Genomic DNA, 20,897 nt, shown 5'->3' with positions numbered 1-20,897 from the left:
CAAGTCTTGTGCTCCTTTGGTTCAGTCTCATTATTTATTTTCCTTGATGCTCCTGAGAAGGGCGTCACATCCTTCATTTCCTTCCTGAGTGCTCATTGTCAGGACACAGCAAGGCTACTCTGCTCTGTAGGGTCAGTTTGTGTCCCGTGACTTTTGAACTCACTCCTTAATTCTAACAGGATTTGGTGGAGGCTCTCGGGTTTCTAGTACCTCTTCTTCAGCATATAGGGACAGTGTGACTTCCCCCTTCCAGGTGTGGAACCTTTGCTGTTTACAGCTTAATGTCCTAGAAAGCCCCACAATTGAATCAAAACTGAGCCCAGGCCAAGGGCAGGAAGCCCCTATTAGAATGAGAACAGGGCTCAATTCCCTTGAAGGCCCCATATCAAAATGTAAACAGAACTTGAGGAATTGCTTCTGCCCTTCTGGAGGTCCCCGAGACCCGCCCTTAAAACTAAGCTAAAACCCACCTCAGGGTCCAAGTCCCTGCTCTGCTGTGTCGGGTATACTTGGATACAAGATCAAGCTTGTAAGTAATCCCTCGTGTGTTTGCATCGGAATCGGCTTCTTGGTGATTTCTCATATTCGCAATCTTGGGCACAACAGTCTGAGGTAAAAAACAAAACCAAAGAAACTAGGACGCGGGCAGAGTGAAAGCAGGGTTCTGAGAGAAGCCGCAGAGACCCGGGGGCTTGGCGGATCCTTTGGTTCCTGCAGCCTGCAGACTGGGGGACGGAATCCTCAGCCCCAGAGCCAGAGGACCCAGCGTCCCCACCCGCATCCCCCCATCAGCCCCGAGTCTCAGGGAGCAGCACAGCGCCGCCTGCTGGAGCCCAGAGATGCTGACGCCCACCCCGTCTCTGATCCCCGCAGGTGCATATCCCAGGCAGATGTGCACCTGACAATCTGCACCACATCCCATCCTCAGACCCCACACAGACCACTCGCTTCCACCGAGTTGTCAGACCACAGAGGCTGCAGAGCTTCAGCTCTGCCTGGAAAGTATGGTCTAGCTTCCTTTGTACTTTGTGCTTTATTTTCATTTATTTTCTTTGATTCTTTTATATTAATTGCCTTACTTTAATTTTTATGTATGTACCTTATAAATTTCTTATTTTTACTTTCATAGTATTTTAATTGTTTCTTTTTTTTAATTTTTTCAATTTTTTTATGATAATCACAAACAGAGAGAAAGAGAGAGAGAGAGAGAGGTAGAGACACAGGCAGAGGGAGAAGCAGGCTCCAGGCACTGGGAGCCCGATGTGGGATTTGATCCAGAGTCTACAGGATCGTGCCCTTGGCCAAAGGCAGGCACTAAACTGCTGCGCCACCAGGGATCACTTTAATTGTTTCTATTTTGAGAGTTAGAATCTTTTAACAAGCAGGCCAAAATAATCTGTTGTGTTTTTTTTTGGGGGGGGGAGGGCAGTTGTTATTGTTTTTCTTGAATTTCATTTTCTTCCTTCTTTCTTTTCTGGAAAAAATAATGAGATGGAGAAATTCACCTCCATAAATAACATGAGGTTCTAATCACAGCCAGGAAGATCATCAATACACATATATGATGTCTAACTACAGTTTAAAACAATGATTATAAAGATAGCCGCTGGGCTGGATAAAGAGCACAGAAGAAAACTAGAAAAACGTTTACTGTAGAAATAAAAGAATGAAAATCTAGTCAGGCCAATGTTAAAAATGCTATAACTGAGATGCAGTCCCAAGTGGAAACCTTAAAAACAAGAAAGGTTATGGACCACAGAGACAGACGTAGGGAAGTCAGCCACTTATTAAAACAATAACATTCATACCATAGGAGACTCAGAAGATGAAGAGAGAGAAAAGGTGGGACTTGCTTAGACATTAGACGCGACAAATTCCCACCATGTACTTCAAGGTGCATGGAACTGGAAGGTATTATGCTGAGTGAAGTAAGTCAATCGGAGGACAAACATTGTATGTTCTCATTCATTTGGGGAATATAGATAATAGTGAAAGGGAATATAAGGGAACGGAGAAGAAATGAGTGGGAAATATCAGAAAGGGAGACAGAACATAAAGACTCCTAACTCAGGGAAATGAACTAGGGGTGATGGAAGGGGAGGTTGGCGGGCGGTGGGGCTGAATGGGTTATGGGCACTGAGGGGGGCACTTGACAGGATGAGCAGTGGGTGTTATTCTGTATGTTGGCAAATTGACACCAATAAAATATAAAATTATTATTAAAAATAAAGGAAGAAAGAAAGAAAGAAAGAAAGAAGAAAGAAAGAAAGAAAGAAAGAAAGAAAGAAAGAAAGAAAGAAAAGACACCATATTGCAAGTGCATTTAAAATTAGCAGCGCATAACATTTATTTCCTTGACATTTGTCTTCCAAAGAGTTCAAAGTGTTTCAGTGTCAGTTGAAACAGGGGAAGAATCTCAGGGAAGAATCCTTCACATAATAATAGGACCATTGATAATAATGTCTCTCAGTTCATTCCAAATCCATAAAGATGCATTTCCTGATGAGTGACTGAGCTGTGAAGAAAGAGATGAGAAACCCTCATCCCTCTGAATTACTTGTGTCAGAATATTTTCACCATAGTACCACGGATAGTAAATTATCCTTATGAACAGGAAATATGTCTCAGATTGGAATCTGAGCAATCAGATGGGCAGAGAAAAATTGCTTTGACTCGCTCTTCATCTTTTAAAGACAAAGGAGAGCTTCTCTATATACAAAGTCAGTTGTCAAGATAGCCTTAGGGAATAAGATTCTGCAGCATGGAATCCCACTGCGCAGCTGGGAAGCCCATGCCCCAGGTCTTCCTGATCCCAAATCCCTGGGCCTGTCCCCCAACAGAGGCTGCCATGCTGAGGTCATTTGCAATTGCTCTCTTAGGAGCTCTGGGGAAGGGGGGAGGAGATAGTTAGGATGGAATAGGAAGCATGGAGGCCAAGAAAATTAAGGCCATTCCAATTTAAATTCAGTGTTAGCCCAAGTCCACCCATCCCAGGTCCCTGTGAAGAAGAGCTGAAATTTACATTACTTCAGTTACAGAAAAAAAAAACAAAGTTTACAGCTTAATGACCTAGAAAGCCCCACAATAGAATCAAAACTGAGCCCAGGCCAAGGACAGAAAGTCTCTATTAGAATGAGAACAGAGCTCAATGCCCTTGAAAGTCCCATATCAAAATGTAAACAACTTGAGGAATTGCTCCAGCCCTTCTGGAGGTCTCTGAGACCAGCCCTTAAAACTAAGCTAAAACCCGCCTCAGGATCCAAGTCCCTGCTGCACTCTGTTGGGCATACTTGGACACAAGCTCGAGCTTGTAAATAAACGCACGTGTGTTTGAATCAGTGTCGGCTTCTCCGTGGTTTCTTGGATTCGCAGTCTTGGGCACAACACTCTGAGATAAAAAAACAAAACCAAAAGAAGCTCGGACACAGGTAGAGTAAACGCAGGTTTCTGAGAGAATCAGCCAGACCCGGGGGCTTGGGGGCTCTTCTGTGGAGGCCCATGCAGACTGGGGGACCAGATGCTCAGCCCCAGAGCCAGAGGACCCAGAGACCCCACCCGCATCCTGCCCATCAGGGGGGTCTCAGGGAGCAGCACTGCACCGCCCACTGGAGGCCAGAGGTGCTTAGAAGGCCCACCCCGCCTCTGACCCCGCGGGTGCATCTACCTGCACCTGATAATCAGTGCCAGAGCCCATCCCCAGACCCTGCACAGACCACCCACTGCCACCATGTTGTCGGATAAAAATGGATGTTCTTTCTAGATCTGCCTCTGAGGTGCGGGAAACAAAAGCAAAAATACTATTGGGACTTCATCAAATTGAAAAGCTTCTGCCAAGTGAAGGAAACAACCAAAGCTAAAAGGCACCATAGAGGAGGAGGGGCAAGATTGCGGAAGTGTAGTGTCCCCAAATCACCTGTCCCCACGAAATTACCTAGATAACCTTCAAATCATCCTGAAAATCTACGAATTCGGCCTGAGATTTAAACAGAAACAAGATCGAATGCTACAGTGAGAAAAGTTCGTGAATCTATCAAGGTAGGAAGATGGGAAAAATAAATAAAGAACAAAAGACATCCAAGGGTGAGGGGCCCTGCAAGGAGCCGGGCTAAGGCCGGGGCGAGTGCCCACAGGACAGAAGAGCTCTGTCCTGGGAGAAGGAGGAGCTGCACTAATCTTCCAGGGTGGAATGGCGCCTTCAAGGAGTCAGAGAAGGACCCCAGGAAAGTGGAGATGTCCTCGGACTCCCTGGGACACTAACAGACACAGCACTCCCAGAAGAGTGCACCGAGCTCCCTAAGGGCTGCAGGGCACATGCATTGACCCCGGACCAGCTTTGAGGGGCTTGGGCGGTGGCTCTGTGTGGAGGGGTTTGCATGGCCCCAGGAGCAGCTTGGTGGCGGCGCTTCCTGCAGAGGAAGAGGCTCCGTGTGGAGGGGGCTGCGGGGCTCCGGGAGCAACTCAGAGGGGCTTGGGCGGTGGCTCCGCAGTGTGGCGGCTATGAGGCCGGGAGTGAGAACCCACCAGGGCAGGCCCTGGAGCACAGGGCGCCAGGACACAGCCCAGGATTCAGCCTCCCCTGAGACAGGAAGAGGTCCAGATGGCCCAGGACAGCAAGGACGCTCCTGCCAGAGCTGAGCAGATCAGCGGCCCTGCCCCAGAGCCTCCAGGCCCTGCAGATGGACTGCTCCCAAGTTACTGCGGGGGCTGAATACAGGTTTCCAGAGCTGGCCGGTACCACTGGGGTTGTTCCTCCTGGGGCCTCACGGGTTAAACTACCCGCACTGAGACCTGCACCAGGCAGGGGACAAAGCAGCTCCCCCAAGTGCTAACACCTGACAATCAGCACAACAGGTCCCTCTCCCAGAAGACCAGCTAGACGGATAATTTCCAGGGGAAGTCAAGGGACTTAAAGTATATAGAATCAGAAGATACTCCCCCATGTTTATTTTTCATTTCTGTTTGCTTCCCCACCCTTTTCTCGCCTTTCCTTCTTTTTCTTTCATTTTGTTCTCTTTTCTCCTTCTTTCTTCCTTTATTCTTTTTCGTTTTTCTCTTTTCTTTCCGTCTTTCTCTCCTCTCTTTTTCTCCTTTTCCCAATTCAATTTGTTTTTGGCCACTCTGCACTCAGCAAAATGACTAGAAAGAAAACCTTACCTCAAAGAAAGAATCAGAAACAGGCCTCTCTCCCACAGAGTTACAAAATCTGGATTACAATTCAATGTCAGAAAGCCAATCCAGAAGCACTATTATACAGCTACTGGTGGCTCTAGAAAAAAGCATAAAGGACTCAAGAGACTTCATGACTGCAGAATTTAGATCCAATCAGGCCGAAATTAAAAATCAATTGAATGAGATGCAATATAAACTAGAAGTCCTAACGACGAGGGTTAAGGAGGTGGAAGAACGAGGGAGTGACATAGAAGACAAGTTGACTGAAAGAGGGAAACTGAGGAAAAAAGAGACAGACAACTAAAACACCAGGAAGACAGATTAAGGGAAATAAACGACAGCCTGAGGAAGAAAAAGCAACGTGTAATTTGGGTTCCCGAGGGCGCCGAAAGGGGCAGAGGGCCAGAATAAGTATTTGAACAAATCCTAGCTGAAAACTTTCCTAATCTGGGAAGGGAAACAGGCATTCAGATCCAGAAAATAGAGAGATCCCCCCCTAAAATCAATAAAAACCGTCCAACACCTCGACATTTAATAGTGAAGCTTGCTAATTCCAAACATATAGAGAAGATGCTTAAAGCAGTAAGAGAAAAGAAATCCCTGACCTTTATGGGGAGGAGCATTAGGATAACAGAAGACCTCTCCACAGAGACCTGGAAGCCCAGAAAGGGCTGGCAGTATATATTCAGGGTCCTAAATGAGAAGAACAAGCAACCAAGAATACTTTATCCAGCAACGCTCTCCATTCAAAATGGAAGGAGAGATAAAGAGCTTTCAAGACAGGCAGGAACTGAAAGAATATGTGACCTCCAAAGCAGCTCTGCAAGAAATTTTAAGGGGGACTCTTAAAATTCCCCTTTAAGAAGAAGTTCAGTGGAACAATCCACAAAAACAAGGACTGAATAGATATCATGATGACACCAAACTCATATCTGTCGATAGTAACTCTGAACGTGAACAGGCCTAATGACCCCATCAAAAGGCGCAGGGTTTCAGACTGGATAAGAAAGCAGGACCCACCTATTTGCTGTCTACAAGAGACTCATTTTAGACAGAAGGACACCTACAATCTGAAAATAAAATGTTGGAGAACCATTTATCATTTAAATGGTGTTCAAAAGAAAACAGGGGTTGCCATACTTATATCAGATAAACTAAAATTTAACCCATAGAGTGTAGTGAGAGTTGAAGAGGGACACTAAGTCATACTTAAGGGATCTATCCCAGAAGAGGACTTAACAATCCTCAATATAGGCCCCGAATGCGGGAGCTGCCAAATATTTAAACCAATTAATAACCAAAGTGAAGAAATACTTAGATAATAATTATCTTATACTTGGTGACTTCAGTCTAGCTCTTTCTACCCTTGATAGGTCTTCTAAGCACAACATCTCCAAAGAAACGAGAGCTTTAAATGATACACTGGACCAGATCGATTTCACAGATATATACAGAACTTTACATCCAAACTCAACTGAATACACATTCTTCTCAGGTGCACATGGAACTTTCTCCAGAATAGACCACATACTGGGTCACAAATAGGGTCTGAACTGATAACAAAGGATTGGGATCATCCCCTGCATATTCTCAGTCCATAATGCCTTGAAATTAGAACTAAATCACAACAAGAAGTTTGGAAGGACCTCAAACACGTCGAGGTGAAGGATCATCCTGCTAAAAGACGAAAGGGTCAACCAGGAAATTAAGGAAGAATTAAAATGATTCATGAAAACTAATGAGAATGAACATACAAGCATTCAAAATCTTTGGGATCAGCAAAAGCAGCCTTAAGGTGGAAATACATCACAATGCAAACATCCATTCAAAAACGGGAAACTACTCAAATACAAAAGCTAACGTTACACATAAAGGAGCTAGAGAAAATACAGCAGATAGATCCTACACCCAACAGAAGAATAGAGTTAATTAACATTCGAGCAGAACACAAGGAAATCAAGACCAGAAGAACTGTGGAACGGATCAACGGAACGAGGAGTTGGTTCTTTGAACGAATTAATAAGATAGATAAACCATTAGCCAACCTTATTAAAAAGAAGAGAGAGAATATTCAAATTAATAAAATCATGAATCAGAAAGGAGTGGTCACTACCAACACCAAGGAAATAAAACGATTTTTAAAACATACTATTGGCTATAATATTATTATAATATTGGCTATAATTATTATTATATTATTGGGTATACACCAATAAATTAGGCATTCTAGAAGAAATGGACGCATTCCTGGAAAGCCAGAAACTACCAAAAAAATGGAACAGAAAGAAAGAGAAAAAATGAACAGGCCAATAACCAGGGAGGAAATTGAAGCAGTCATCCAAAACCTCCCAAGACACAAGAGTCCAGGGCCAAATGGCTTCCCAGGGGAATTCTATCAAACGTTTAAAGAAGAATTCATACCTATTCTACTAAAACTGTTTGGAAAGATAGAAAGATGGAGTACTACCAAATTCGTTCCATGAAGCCAGCATCACCTTCATTCCAAAACCAGACAAAGACCCTGCCAAAAAGGAGAATTACAGACCAATATCGCTGATGAATATGGATGCAAAAATTCTCAACAAGATCCTAGCCAATAGGATCCAACAGTACATTAAGAAAATCAACATGAACATGGAAAAATGCTCTGCATTACTTGCCACCAGGGAAATACAAATCAAAACCACAATGAGAACCACCACACACCACTGAATGGGGATAATTAACAAGGCAAGAAACAACAAATGTTGGAGAGGATGCGCAGAAAAGGGAAGACTCTTACACTGTTGGTGGGAATGTGAACTGGTGCAGCCACTATGGAAAACTGTGTGGAGGTTCCTCAAAGAGTTAAAAATAGACCTGCCCTACGACCCAGCAATTACACTGTTGGGGATTTACCTCAAAGATTCAGATGCAATAAAACGCTGGGACACCTGCACCCTGATGTGTATAGCAGCAATGTCCACAATAGCGACACTGTGGACGGAGCCATGGTGTCCATCGAAAGATGAATGGATAAAGAAGATGTGGTTTATGTATACAATGGAATATTACACAGCCATTAGAAAACGACAAATACCCACCATTTGCTTCAATGTGGATGGAACTGGAGGGTATTATGCTGAGTGAAGTAAGTCAATCAGAGAAGGACAAACGTATGTTGTCATTCAATGCGTTAATATAAATAATAGTGAAAAGGAATATAAGGGAATGGAGAAGAAATGTGTGGGAAATATCAGAAATGGAGACAGAACATAAAGACTCCTAACTCTGAGAAAGTAACTAGGGATGCTGGGAGGGGAGGAGGGCAGGGAGTGCGGGTGAATGGGTGACGGGCACTGAGGGGGACACTTGACGGGATGAGCACTGGGTGTTATTCTGTATGTTGGCGACATGAACACCAATAAAAAATAAAATTATTATTAAAAGAAGAAGAAAGAAAAAAGAAAGAAAGAAAGAAAGAAAGAAATAAAGAAAGAAAGAAAGAAAGAAAGAAAGAAAGAAAGAAAGAAAGGGGAAGGAAGGAAGGAAGGAAGGAAGGAAGGAAGGAAGGAAGGAAGGAAGGAAGGAAGGAAGGAAGGAAAGAAGAGTGGCACCTTTGTGGCTCAGTTAGTTAAGTTTCTGCCTTAGGCTCAGATCATGATCCAGGTCCCAAGGCAGGCTATCTGTTCAGCAGGAAACCTGTTTCTCCCTCTCCCTCTGCCCCTCTCGCTCATGCTTTTTCTCTCCACTCTCTCTCAAATAAATAAAAAATATATTTGAAAAAGAAACAAACCCACAAGGAAGAGAAATCTCCCATGTAGAAATATTTCAAACAATTTTTGCAGACATTCCACCGTCAAGTTCATGAGCATAGCTTCCCACTCTTATGTGTGGAATACACATAGTAACTTCCTTCTACAAAATATAATGTGAAAAACTTAAAATAATATTGATAATATAATAATAATAATTAATAATAATAATAAAGGATCAGTTTACTGCGGAGAAAGGTGACAAACACTACCTCAGCAAGATCATCAGATTGATACCAAGACTGACAAATCATGTTGATAGTATCTATCCTTTATATGATATAATGAAAATGGCAGTATATCTCTGTATATAATCCACAAAAACTGTTCAATCATGAGATAAATGAGACATGTCCCAACTGAGGGAAATTTTACAAAATACTCTGCTTCTCAAAGTGTTCCAGTTCAACAACAACAAGGAAAGGCTGAAAGACTGTCACAATCCAGAGGAGCCTAAGAAAACATGAGGACAAATGGAATGTGATATGAGGGATGGTAACTTAGCAAAAACTAAGGAAATCTGAATAAAGTATGGTCTTTAGTTATTGTGACTATTTTAATATTGATTCATTAGTTAATATTTGTACTGTACTAATATAAGATATCAATAATTGGAGAAATTGAGTGCAAGTGCATGTGAATGCACTGTACTATCTTCTCAATTTCCCTATAAATCTTTGTTTTTTTCCTAAGAAATAAGATTTATTTTGAAAATTGACTTAAATGAATCAGGCTCCAAGTGTGAAGACATTTTTAGAATAGTTGAATTAACTTTTGCCTTATTCTTAAAGAGTTCCTTTGATGGAAACATACTAAGAATTTTAGATCAGAAGGAAAGAAAAACACTTATGAATACGTATAATGCCTCCTCAACCTGAAAAGCAGTAAAGGATAACAAATAGCAAAAGTCAGATAAAAACACATCTAGTACAATAGACACCATATTGCAAGTGCATTTAAAATTAGCAATGCATAACATTTATTTCCTTGACATTTGTCTTCCAAAGAGTTCACAGTGTTTCAGTGTCAGTTGAAACAGGGGAAGAATCTCAGGGAAGAATCCTTCACATAATAATAGGACCATTGGCAATAATGTCTCTCAGTACTTTCTAAATCCATAAAGATGCATTTTCTAATGAGTGACTGAGCTGTGAAGAAAAAGATGAGAAACCCTCATCCCTCTGAACTACTTGTGTCAGAATATTTTAACCATAGTACTACGGATAGTAAATTATCCTTATTAACAGGAAATACGTCTCACATTGGAATCTGAGCAATCAGATGGGCAGAGAAAAAACACTTTGACCCGCTCCTTATCTTTTAAAGACAAAGGAGAGTTTTTATATGTACAAAGTCAGTTTTCAAGATAGCCTTAGGGAATAAGAGTCAGCAGCATCGAATCCTGCTGCACAGCTGGGACACCCACACACCAGGTCTTTCTGATCACAATCACTGGGCCTGTCCCCCAACACAGGATGCCACGCTGAGGTCATTTGCAATTGCTCTCTTAGGAGCTCTTGGGAAGGGGGAAGGAACTAGATAGGATGGGACAGGACACATGGAGGCCGAGAAAATTAAGGCCATTCCAATTTAAATTCAGCATTCGCACATGCCCAGCCATCCCAGGCCCCTGTGAAGAAGACCTGAAATTTACATTACTTCAGTTACAGGAAAAAAACAAAAGTTACAACTTAATGTCCTAGAAAGCCTCACAATAGAATCAAAACAGAGCCCAGGCCAAGGGCAGGAAGCCCCTATTAGAATGAGAGCAGAGCTCAATGCCCTTGAAGGCCCCATATCAAAATGTAAACAGAACTTGAGGAATTGCTCCAGCCCTTCTGGAGGTCCCTGAGACCAGCCCTTAAAACTAAGCTAAAACCCAACTCCGGGTCCTAGAACCTGCTCCGCTGTGTTGGGTGTACTGGGACGCAAACTCGAGTTTGGAATTCAACCCTTGTGTGTTTGCATTGGTGTCAGCTCCTTAGTGGTTTCTCGGATACGCAATCTTGGGCACAATACCCCCATGTCCCCTCCCACCTTGGCTGAACCCCTGTCCCCTCCCAACCAGGCTGACACTCCGTCACCTCCCCGCCCACAACAACTGGGCACAGGCCCTCACAAAGGTCCCATGGGCACGGTGGGGACTCCCCCCATCCCTGGCATCCCAGAGGAAGGAAGGAGGTTTTGGCAGGACACACTCCCATGGTGACCACAGGGCTCCCTGCCCAGCACAGCAGCTCGTGACAGGTCAGGGTCTTTCCCTGACGCCTGCTCCTCCTCCCTGGTTTTCCCACAGGAAATGAAGGAGGAGGCCCTGGTCTCCTCCAGGGACATCACGCAGGTAGACCTGGACGTCAACAGGAAGTTCGGCAGCCACATCATATATTAGGACTGCTAGGGGTCGGGAGAGGCTGCTGGGCCAGGGGGCTTTGGGGCCCCGGGGGCTTCTGTGTAGGGAAAATGGGGCCTCTGACACCAGGGGGAGCAACAGCATCCAACAACACACCACTCCATGGTAGGGTGATTGGGATGACCACCGTGCCCACCCCTCTGGGCCTCAGGGATGAGGAGGCCACTAGGTTGGGGACTCCAGGGGTTGCCATGGGAGCTGAACACCAAAGGGGAGAGGGACGGCCCCATGAGAAGCAGGGGATGGGGTGGGAGATGTGGGACCTGCAGGAACCGGACCTGGGGACCAGGTGGCATGGCCGCGGCTGGAGCAGGATACACATCGATCCCATGAGGGTTGGACGGGTCAGAGTGACACCCACTCTCGGTGCTTTATATATTTCTAAATTCTATGCATTTCATTTTAGACAATTTGCAATTTGAAAGCATGCATATTATGATGACCCCCAGATAATGCCCCTGGTCCAGCCACGGCCCTGCACTGACCACACCGCACCCCAGGGGCAGGTGTCACAACAAACGCCAGACTGGGGTCGCCTTTAACTGTAGATGTCTCCTTGTGCATCTTAGGGGAAGGAGATACCCTGTGTGCGCAGGCCCCCCACGACATCCCCCTCATTCCCCACTCCCACTCCATCCCCCTACATCATCATCCCCAAAGGCATCCCACCTAAATGATCCCCCTCACACCCACACAGCGCCACACAATCCCCACCCACACTATACCGAAACACCATCCCCCCTACACCATCCCCCACACTCCACCATAATCATACCCCTGCTCCCACAGGATCCACCCCCACACCATTTATCCCTAGCAACGACCTGGTGCAGATGCCCCCTGTGGAACATGCTCAGCCTCCCCGAGTTTCTCTGTATAGCCTGATCCCATCAGAAGCCCGGGTGTCCCATAGAGTACCCAGGGGTTGCAGGGAGCTGGAAAGACAGGGAGCCCCCGACAGGGTGGGTGCAGGTGAGTGGTGCAGAGGATCCACCGTGTCCTGCCTCCGCCCACTGTCCCTCCTGGAGGGCGGCACACCCTGCACAGGACACCAGCCCCTAACCCATAGGAACCTGGGCTGACCTGGCCCCGGGCTCTGTGGGGGCTGAGTTGATTTGAGCCCCCCCCAGGCCTAACACAAAGACTAATGGGATCCAGCCCCCCATAGCCCTGGCCAGCCCTGGATTCTGGCCCCGGGCTGAGCAAGCCGTCTCACAGCTGGATGTGGCCTCTTGGGCCCTGGGCGTACCCCACCGATCCAGGTGGCTGACCTAGGGCGCCCTTTGGATCCTGGGACACCCCAGTGTGGGGAGAGCAGGGGTAGGCTGGTGGGCCCCACCCATACTCACACCAGGAGGCAGGCTGCTCCAGGTGCTGGGGTACCTGGGAACCCGAGGCCGGGGTCTAGCTGCCCTGCGGGGACCCACACAGGAGCCCATGAGCTGCAGGTCCAGGTCAGCTTTGCTCTGACATTGGCCATTGGATCATCATATATATATATATATATATATATATATATATATATATATACAAATTTGTTTTTTTAATTTTTATTTATTTATGATAGTCACACACACAGAGAGAGAGAGAAAGAGACATAGGCAGAGACAGAGGCAGGCTCCATGCAGGGAGCCTGACGTGGGACTCGATCCCAGGTTACCAGGATCAGGCCCTGGGCCAAAGGCAGGCACTAAACCGCTGCGCCACCCAGAGATCCCTGGATCTTCTTTGTAGATATGCCTCTGAGGTGAGGAAACAAAAGCAAAAATACTATTGGGAATTCATCAAATTGAAAAGCTTCCGCAAAGTGAAGGAAAAAAACAAAGCTAAAAGGCAACATACAAAATGAAAGGAGTAATTGGTAAACAACACATCCAGTGAAGAGTTAGTATGCAAAACACATAAAGGAAATATAAATCTCAAGATCCTAAAAACAAATTATGCAACTGGAGATGGGCAGAAAAATGAATGGACTTTGTCTCTGACAAGATAGCCAGATGGCCACCAGACACACGGAAAGACACTAAGCGTCACCCATCATCAGGGAAATGCAAACCAAAGCCACAATTATATGTCACCTGACAACCGTCATAATGGTGAATATTAACAACACAAGAAACAACAGGTGTTGGTGAGGCTATGGAGAAGGGGTAGCACCCTTACACTCCTGGTGGGCATGCAAAAAGATGTAGCCACTGTGGAAAACAGTGTGGATGGTCCTCGAGAAGTTAAAAAAGGGGATCCCTGGGTGGTGCAGTGGTTTGGTGCCTGTCTTTGGCCCTGGGCGCGATCCTGGAGACCCGAGATGGAATCCCACTTCGGGCTCCCAGTGCTTGGAGCCTGCTTCTCCCTCTGCCTGTGTCTCTGCCTCTCTCTTTGTGACTATCATAAAAATTTTTTTTTAAAAAGAAGTTAAAAATAGAGCTACCCTACGATTCCAAAATTGCAGAGCTAGGTATTTACCCCGTGGACACAAAAGTCTTTTAGTAGATTCTAAACATGCAGCACAGTGTTTGTAGCAGCGTAATCAACAACAGCCAAACTGTGGATACAGCCCAGATGTCCATCAGCAGATGAATGGGCAGAAAGATGTGGTAAATATACACACTGCGACATCACTCGGTCATCAGAAGGGATAAAATGAAGCCATTTGCAATGACGTGGAAGGAGTGGAAAGGATTTATGCTAAATGAACTCAGTCAGAGAAAGACAGATACCAAATACCATACAATTGCATTCACATGTGGATTTTAAGAAACCAAACAAACTGGAAAAGGAGCTCAGGGGGGATGAGAGAAGCAAACCAAGAGACACACTCTTAGTCACAGAGAATAAACTAATAAATACCAGAGGAAGGGGGGGATGGGGAATCAGGGGATAGGGACAGTGGAGGGCACCTGTGACTAGTACCAGGCGTTGTATCCAAGGGTTGAATCACTATGTGGTAAACCGGAAGCTATATCATACTGTGTTTACAAACAGGAATTCACGTAAAACTTTAAAATAATAATTGGTAGTATTGATGAAACATGGGCACAGTAGAGATAATATCAGAAAGACAACTGAAAATCCAAATAAAGAGTCTTTAGACCCACAAATCCCCTCCTTAGCTCAGCTCGGGAGAAGCCTGCCATGTCTATTCTGACCCCAGCAGAAGCCTGTATTTTGAATCTCCGGGGAGGCCGCTGACTTGGTGGAGTCATGCTATCTTTGAACCCAAAACCTAGAGTGCATAAAACTAAACTGCCCAATACTAGGAGTTCGAGTGCAGGCACATGCCAAGACCCAAACTCTAACCATACACAGACATAACCCTAACCCTATACTTAATCCTAATGTTAACGTAACCATTAGACAAAACCCATCACTAATCGAAAACCAAACACAAACCCCAAGACCAAAACACATTCACTGAAACTTTCTGCCAACCCTCACCCTAAATCCTAAACCTATTCTAAACCCTTAAGACTGACCCCTACATTAAATCTAACCCTAACCTCTAACCCTAACCTTAACTTAATATACTCAAATCCTATTCCTAACCTTAACCTGTACCCTAACCTTAACCCAATACCAATCCTATCACATACCCCAAACTGTACTCTAACCTGTACCCTAAAACTAACTCCTAAACTACACCCTAAACCTATCTCTTACCCTTTTCCAAAACCATACCCTGACCCTGACCTGACCCTAATCCCTAACTAAACACTAACCCTAAACCTAGCACTAACCCCTATCCTAAACCTAACCCTCGCCCTAACCCTAAACATAGCCTTTTACCCTAACCGCTAACCCTTACCCCTAACCCTAACTCACACCCTAACCCCTAACCCTAAATGGAAACCTAAGCCCAACCCTAACTGTAACCATAACCCTAACACCACCTCCAAACCTCCTGCCCTAATCCTTAAAGCCTAAACCTTACTCTAAATCCTATCGCTGGGATCCCTGGGTGGCGCAGCAGTTTGGCGCCTGCCTTTGGCCCAGGGCACGATCCTGGAGACCCGGGATCGAATCCCACGTCGGGCTCCCAGTGCATGGAGCCTGCTTCTCCCTCTGCCTGTGTCTCTGCCTCTCTGTCTCTCTCTGTGTGACTATCATGAATAAATAAATAAAATCAAAAATAAATAAATAAATAAATCCTATCGCTAACCCTAACCCCGTTCCCTAATCCCTAACACCCATCCTAACTCCTAACCACTGACCCTTACCCTTATCCCTTACCCTAACCTGTAATCCGTAACCATAAGCTTAATCACAAACACCTAACACCTAACCTAAGCCTAACCACCAACTGCCTCCCCTCCCCTGACCCTACCATTCATTCTACCTATTCACTTACCCTGTGGTTCTGAGTAGTCCCTTCTGATGTGGACGTGGACCCCAACGGAGCCTCCAGAGTCCTCCAGGGGGTCCTGAGGAAGCAGGGCTCCTGTGAGTGCGGACGTGGCCCCACGTGTTCCTGAGTCATAGTCAGCGGGTCCTGAGGATGCTGGGTCTCCTGTCACTGTGGACTATGCCTCACATCCTCTGGAAGCCTCAAGCAGGTCCTCAGGTGGCCGGGGGCTCCTGTCAGCCTGGACATGACCCCACATCCCCCAGAAAACTCACGGCGCATCCTGAGGAGGCTGTGGGCTCCTGTCAGCATAGACCCAGCCCCATATTTCCATAAGCCAAAGTCCAGGTCCTGTCAGGATTGACGTGGCCCCACATTTTCCTCAGCCTCACCATAAGACCTGAGGAGGCTGGGGGCTCCTGTCAGCATAGATGTGACCACAAATCTTCCAAAAACTTCACAGTGGGTCCCGAGGAGGCTGGAGACTCCTGTCAGTGTGGATTGGCCACCCACATTTTTCTGAGGGCTCACCACAGGCCCTGACAAGGCTGGGGTCTTCTGTCCGCATGGACGTATCCCATATTTCCCCAAGTCAACACCGGGGGTCCTAAAGAAGTCAGCATCCTGTTGTGTAGATGTCACCCAACGTCCTCCCGAACATCACTGAGGGTTCTGAGGAGGCCAGGCTCCTGTCACCGTGAATGCGGACCCCAACTTCCAGAAGCCTCAACTTATGTCCTGAGGTGGCCCAGGGGCTCTTGTCAGCGTGGATGTGGGCCCATATCTTCCTGAAGACTCCCCGTGGGTCCTAAGTGGCCCAGGGGCTCTTTTCAGCCTGGATGCAAGCCCACAATTTCCTGAAGCTGCGGCTCATCAGCGTGGATGCTTCCCCACATCCTCCTCAGGCCTACCCCAGCACAGGCTTCCTCCTGTTATTGCAGGCAGATTAGGCCTACTGCCCATTCATGCCCCCTGGGTGGGGCCTGGGCTCGGGCGCCCCCTGTGGGACGCTCAGGCTTTGTAGGAGGCTGTGCAGGAGACAGCGGGCGCTTCAGGGACAGCACCTGCCTCCTTTCAGGCTCCAGCTGTGGCCTGTTTGCTTCGGAAACGTCTCACTGAAACGGAGCCCAACAACCGGCTTCCCCAGAAATACTAAAGGACAAGGAATTGGAGCCCACAGGACGCGAAATGAAACGTGGACCAGACTTTTACCACATCCCACAAAACTCACTCAACCCTCTTCCACTGTGGGCGGGACTGCGGGCTGGTGCAGCCACCCTGGAAACAGTTTGGAGGCTCCTCAGGAAGTTACAAATAGAGCCGCCCTGCGACCAGCAGGTGAAAGGCCTGAGCTCACTCCGAAGATACAGATGCAGTGAGAATCGGGACACCTGCATGTCCTGATGTTCACAGTATCCAGGTCAACAGTAGCCACACTGTGGGAGGAGCCTCGGTGCCCTCGAGCAGATGATGGATAAAAAGGGAGATAAATGATGGTCATAGAGAGAGGAATGGTATTCAGCTATCAAAGAGAAAGAAATCTTTCCATTTGCAATGACGTGGATAGAACTCGAGGGATCATGTTAAGTGAAATAAGTCAGTCAGGAAAGAGAATGACCGTGTGGTGTCATTCATAGGTGGGATTAAAGAAGCAAAGCATATAACAACTGTGAAGGGAAGGAAAAACAAGATGAAAACAGTTGCAGGAAATACAGACTCTTAATGATAGGAAACAAACTGAGGGTCGTTGGAGGCGGGGGGGTGGGTTAACAGGAGACCGGCATGAAGGAGGGCATGTGATGTCATGAGCACTGCTGTTATCTCCAACTGGTGAATCCCTGAATTCTTCCTCTGAAAGTATAATACACTATCCGTTAATTAATTGGGTTTAAATTAAATTAAGTTAAAAAATCAGTTGTATCAAAGCACATTTCCTTCTGGACTCTCTGTTTTGCTCATTCAGCTTATACTGTGACCACCCGCCGTGGGACTGGTTTGCCTACATAGGCTCCATGCCTCGTCCATGGCCCAGCCCAGGGTTAGTACTCACCACCCCTAATATCGGGACAGGAGGTGTGGTCAGGAGTCGGATGCTTAACCAACGGAGCCAGGTGGGGGCCCGAAAACCACACTGCTTTATCCTGTGTCTCTGTGACATCATTTGAAATCGGAAAGTGCTGCATCCCGCTCTGTCCTGCTTCTCAAATACTGATTTGCTGTCCCGGGTCATTTGTGGGGGCGGATGGATGTTATGGATTTTTTTTCCTACTTCTAAGACCTGCCACCATGATTTTGATAGGAATGACATTGAAACTGAGGGTGCCTACAGGAACTGCAGACATTTTCATAAGATGAGGCTCCCACCCCACGAGCCCAGGACGGCCTCCCAGAGCCTGGTATGGCTCAGTGCACAAGTCTTGTGCTCCTTTGGTTCAGTCTCATTATTTATTCTCCTTGATGCTCCTGAGAAGGCCTTCACGTCCTTCCTTTCCTTCCTGAGTGCTCATTGTCGGGACATAGCAAGGCTACTCTGCTCTGTAGGGTCAGTTTGTGTCCGTGAATTTACTGAACTCACTCCTTAGTTCTAACACGTTTTGGTGGAGGCTCCTGGGTTTCCTGTTTCCAGTACCGCATTTTCAGCATATAGCAACAGTGTGACATACCCCTTCCAGGTGTGGATCCTTTGCTGTTTACAGCTTAATGTCCTAGAAAGCTCCACAATAGAATCAAAACTGAGCACAGGCCAAGGGCAGGAAGCCCCTATTAGAATGAGAACAGAGCTCAATGCCCTTGAAGGCCACATATCAAAATGTAAACAGAACTCGAGGAATTCCTCTAGCCCTTCTGGAGGTCCCTGAGACAAGCCGTTAAAACTAAGCTAAAACCCACCTCGGGGTCCAAGTCCCTGCTCCGCTGTGTCGGGTATACTCGGACACCAGCGTGAGCTTATAAATAAACCATTGTGTGTTTGCTTCGGTGTGGGCTTCTTGGTGGTTTCTCGGATTCGCAATCTTGGGCACAACAGTCTGAGGTAAATAAACAAAACCAAAAGCAGCTCGGACGTAGGCAGAGTGAAAGCAGGATTCTGAGAAATGAGCTTGGGGGCTCCTCTGTGGAGGGCCTGCAGGCTGGGGGTGGGATGATCAGCCTCAGACCCAGAGGACCCAGCATCCCCACCGGCATCATGCCAAACAGCGCTGAGTCTCAGGGAGCAGCACAGTGCCACCCGCTGGAGGCAAGAGTCACTGAAACCCACCAGGCCCCTGACCCTGCAGGTGAATCACCTAGGCAGATGTGCACCTGACAATCAGCACCATGGGCCATCCCCAGACACCGCACAGACCACTCACTGCCAACAAGTTGTCGGACCACAGAGGCTGTAGAGATTCAGCACTGCCTGGAAAGTAGGGTCTAGCTTCCTTTGTAATTTGTGCTTTATTTTCATTTAATTTCTTTGATTCTATTTTATTAATTGCCTTATTATAATTTTTATGTACGTACCATATATATTTCTTATTTTTACACTCATGGTACTTTAATTGTGTTTGTTATTTTGGGATTTAGAATCTTTTAACAAGGAGGCCAAAATAATCCGGTGTTTTTTTTTTGGGGGGGGGGAGGGAAGTTGTTATTGTTTTTCTTGGTTTTTCTATTTCTTCCTTCTTTCTTTTCTGGAAAAAATAATGAGATGTAGAAATTCAACTCCATAAAATAACATGAGGTAGTACTCACAGCCAGGAAGTCCATCAATACAAATATATGATGTCTAACTAGAGTTTAAAACAATGATTATAAAGATAGCATCTGGGCTAGAAAAAGAGCACAACAGAAAACTAGAGCATCCCTTACTGTAGAAATAAAAGAACTAAAATTCAGTCAGGCCAACGTTAAAAATGCTATAACTGAGATGCAGTCCCAAGTGGAAGCCTTAAAAACAACGAAAGTTATGGACCACAGAGACAGATTTAGGGAACTCAGCCACTTATTAAAACAATAACAATCATGTCATAGGAGACTCAGAAGATGAAGGGAGAGAAAAGGTGGGCCTTGCTCATCCATTAGAAACGACAAATACTCACCATTTGCTTCAACGTGGATGTAACTGGAAGGTATTATGCTGAGTGAAGTAAGTCAATTGGAGAAGGACAAACATTGTATGTTCTCATTCACTTGGGGAATATAAATAATAGTGAAAGGGAATATAGGGGAAGGGAGAAGAAATGTGTGGGAAATATCAGAAAGGGAGACAGAACATAAAGACTCCTAACTCTGAGAAACGAACTAGGGGTGATGGAAGGGGAGGAGGGCAGGGGTGGGTGTGAATGTGTGACGGGCACTGAGGGGGGCACTTGACGGGATGAGCACTGAGTGTTATTCTGTATGTGGGCAAATTGAACACCAATAAAAAGTAAATTTATTATAGAAAGAAAGAAAGAAGAAAGAAACAAACAAACAAACAAACAAACAAAGAAACAAAGAAGAAAGAAAGAAATAGGGGCACCTGGGTGGCTCAGTCAGTTAAGCTTCTGCCTTAAGTCAGATCATGATCCAGGTCCCAATGTAGGCTCCCTGTTCAGCAGGGAACCTGCTTCTCCCTGTCCATCTGTCCCTCTCACTCATGGTTTTTCTCTCCTCTCTCTCTCTCTCAAATAAATAAATAACATCTTTGAAAAAGAAAAAAAAACAACACACAAGGAAGAGAAATTTCCCATGTAGAAGAATTTCAAACAATTTGTGCAGACTTTCCACCGTCAAGTTGGTGAGCATAGCTTCCCACTCTTACGCGTGGAATACACATAGTAACTTCCCTCTACAAAATATATTATGAAAAAGTTAAAATAATAATGATAATATAGTGATATTAATAATAATAATAATAGGAAGAAGAAGAAGAAGAAGAAGAAGAAGAAGAAGAAAAGAAGAAGAAGGAGAAGAAGAAAGAAGAAGAATCACTTAACTACGGAGAAAGATGACAAACACTACCTCAGCAAGATGATCAGATCGATACCAAGACGGATAAATCATGTTGATAGTATCTATCCTTTATATGATATAATAAAAATGGCAGTATATCTCTGTATATAATCCACAAAAACTGTTCAATCATGAGATAAACAACAGACATGTCTCAACTGAGGGAAATTTACAAAATACTCTACTTCTCAAAGTGTTCCAGTGCAACAAC

The 20,897-nt window shown here is 45.6% G+C and overlaps 1 long non-coding RNA gene across 1 annotated transcript in view; it reads right to left on the bottom strand.

The window, feature by feature from the left end:
* LOC125754770 (uncharacterized) overlaps positions 1–20,897 on the bottom strand; it is a 147,611-nt gene that overhangs the window by 93,493 nt on the left and 33,221 nt on the right. The window lies entirely within an intron of this gene.

This window comes from Canis lupus, unplaced genomic scaffold (genome assembly GCF_003254725.2).
Source record: "Canis lupus dingo isolate Sandy unplaced genomic scaffold, ASM325472v2 SANDYSCAFF114, whole genome shotgun sequence".
Taxonomy (NCBI): Eukaryota; Metazoa; Chordata; class Mammalia; order Carnivora; family Canidae; genus Canis; species Canis lupus.
Note: the sequence above shows the minus strand (reverse complement) of the source record. Positions and strands in the feature narration are given on the sequence as shown.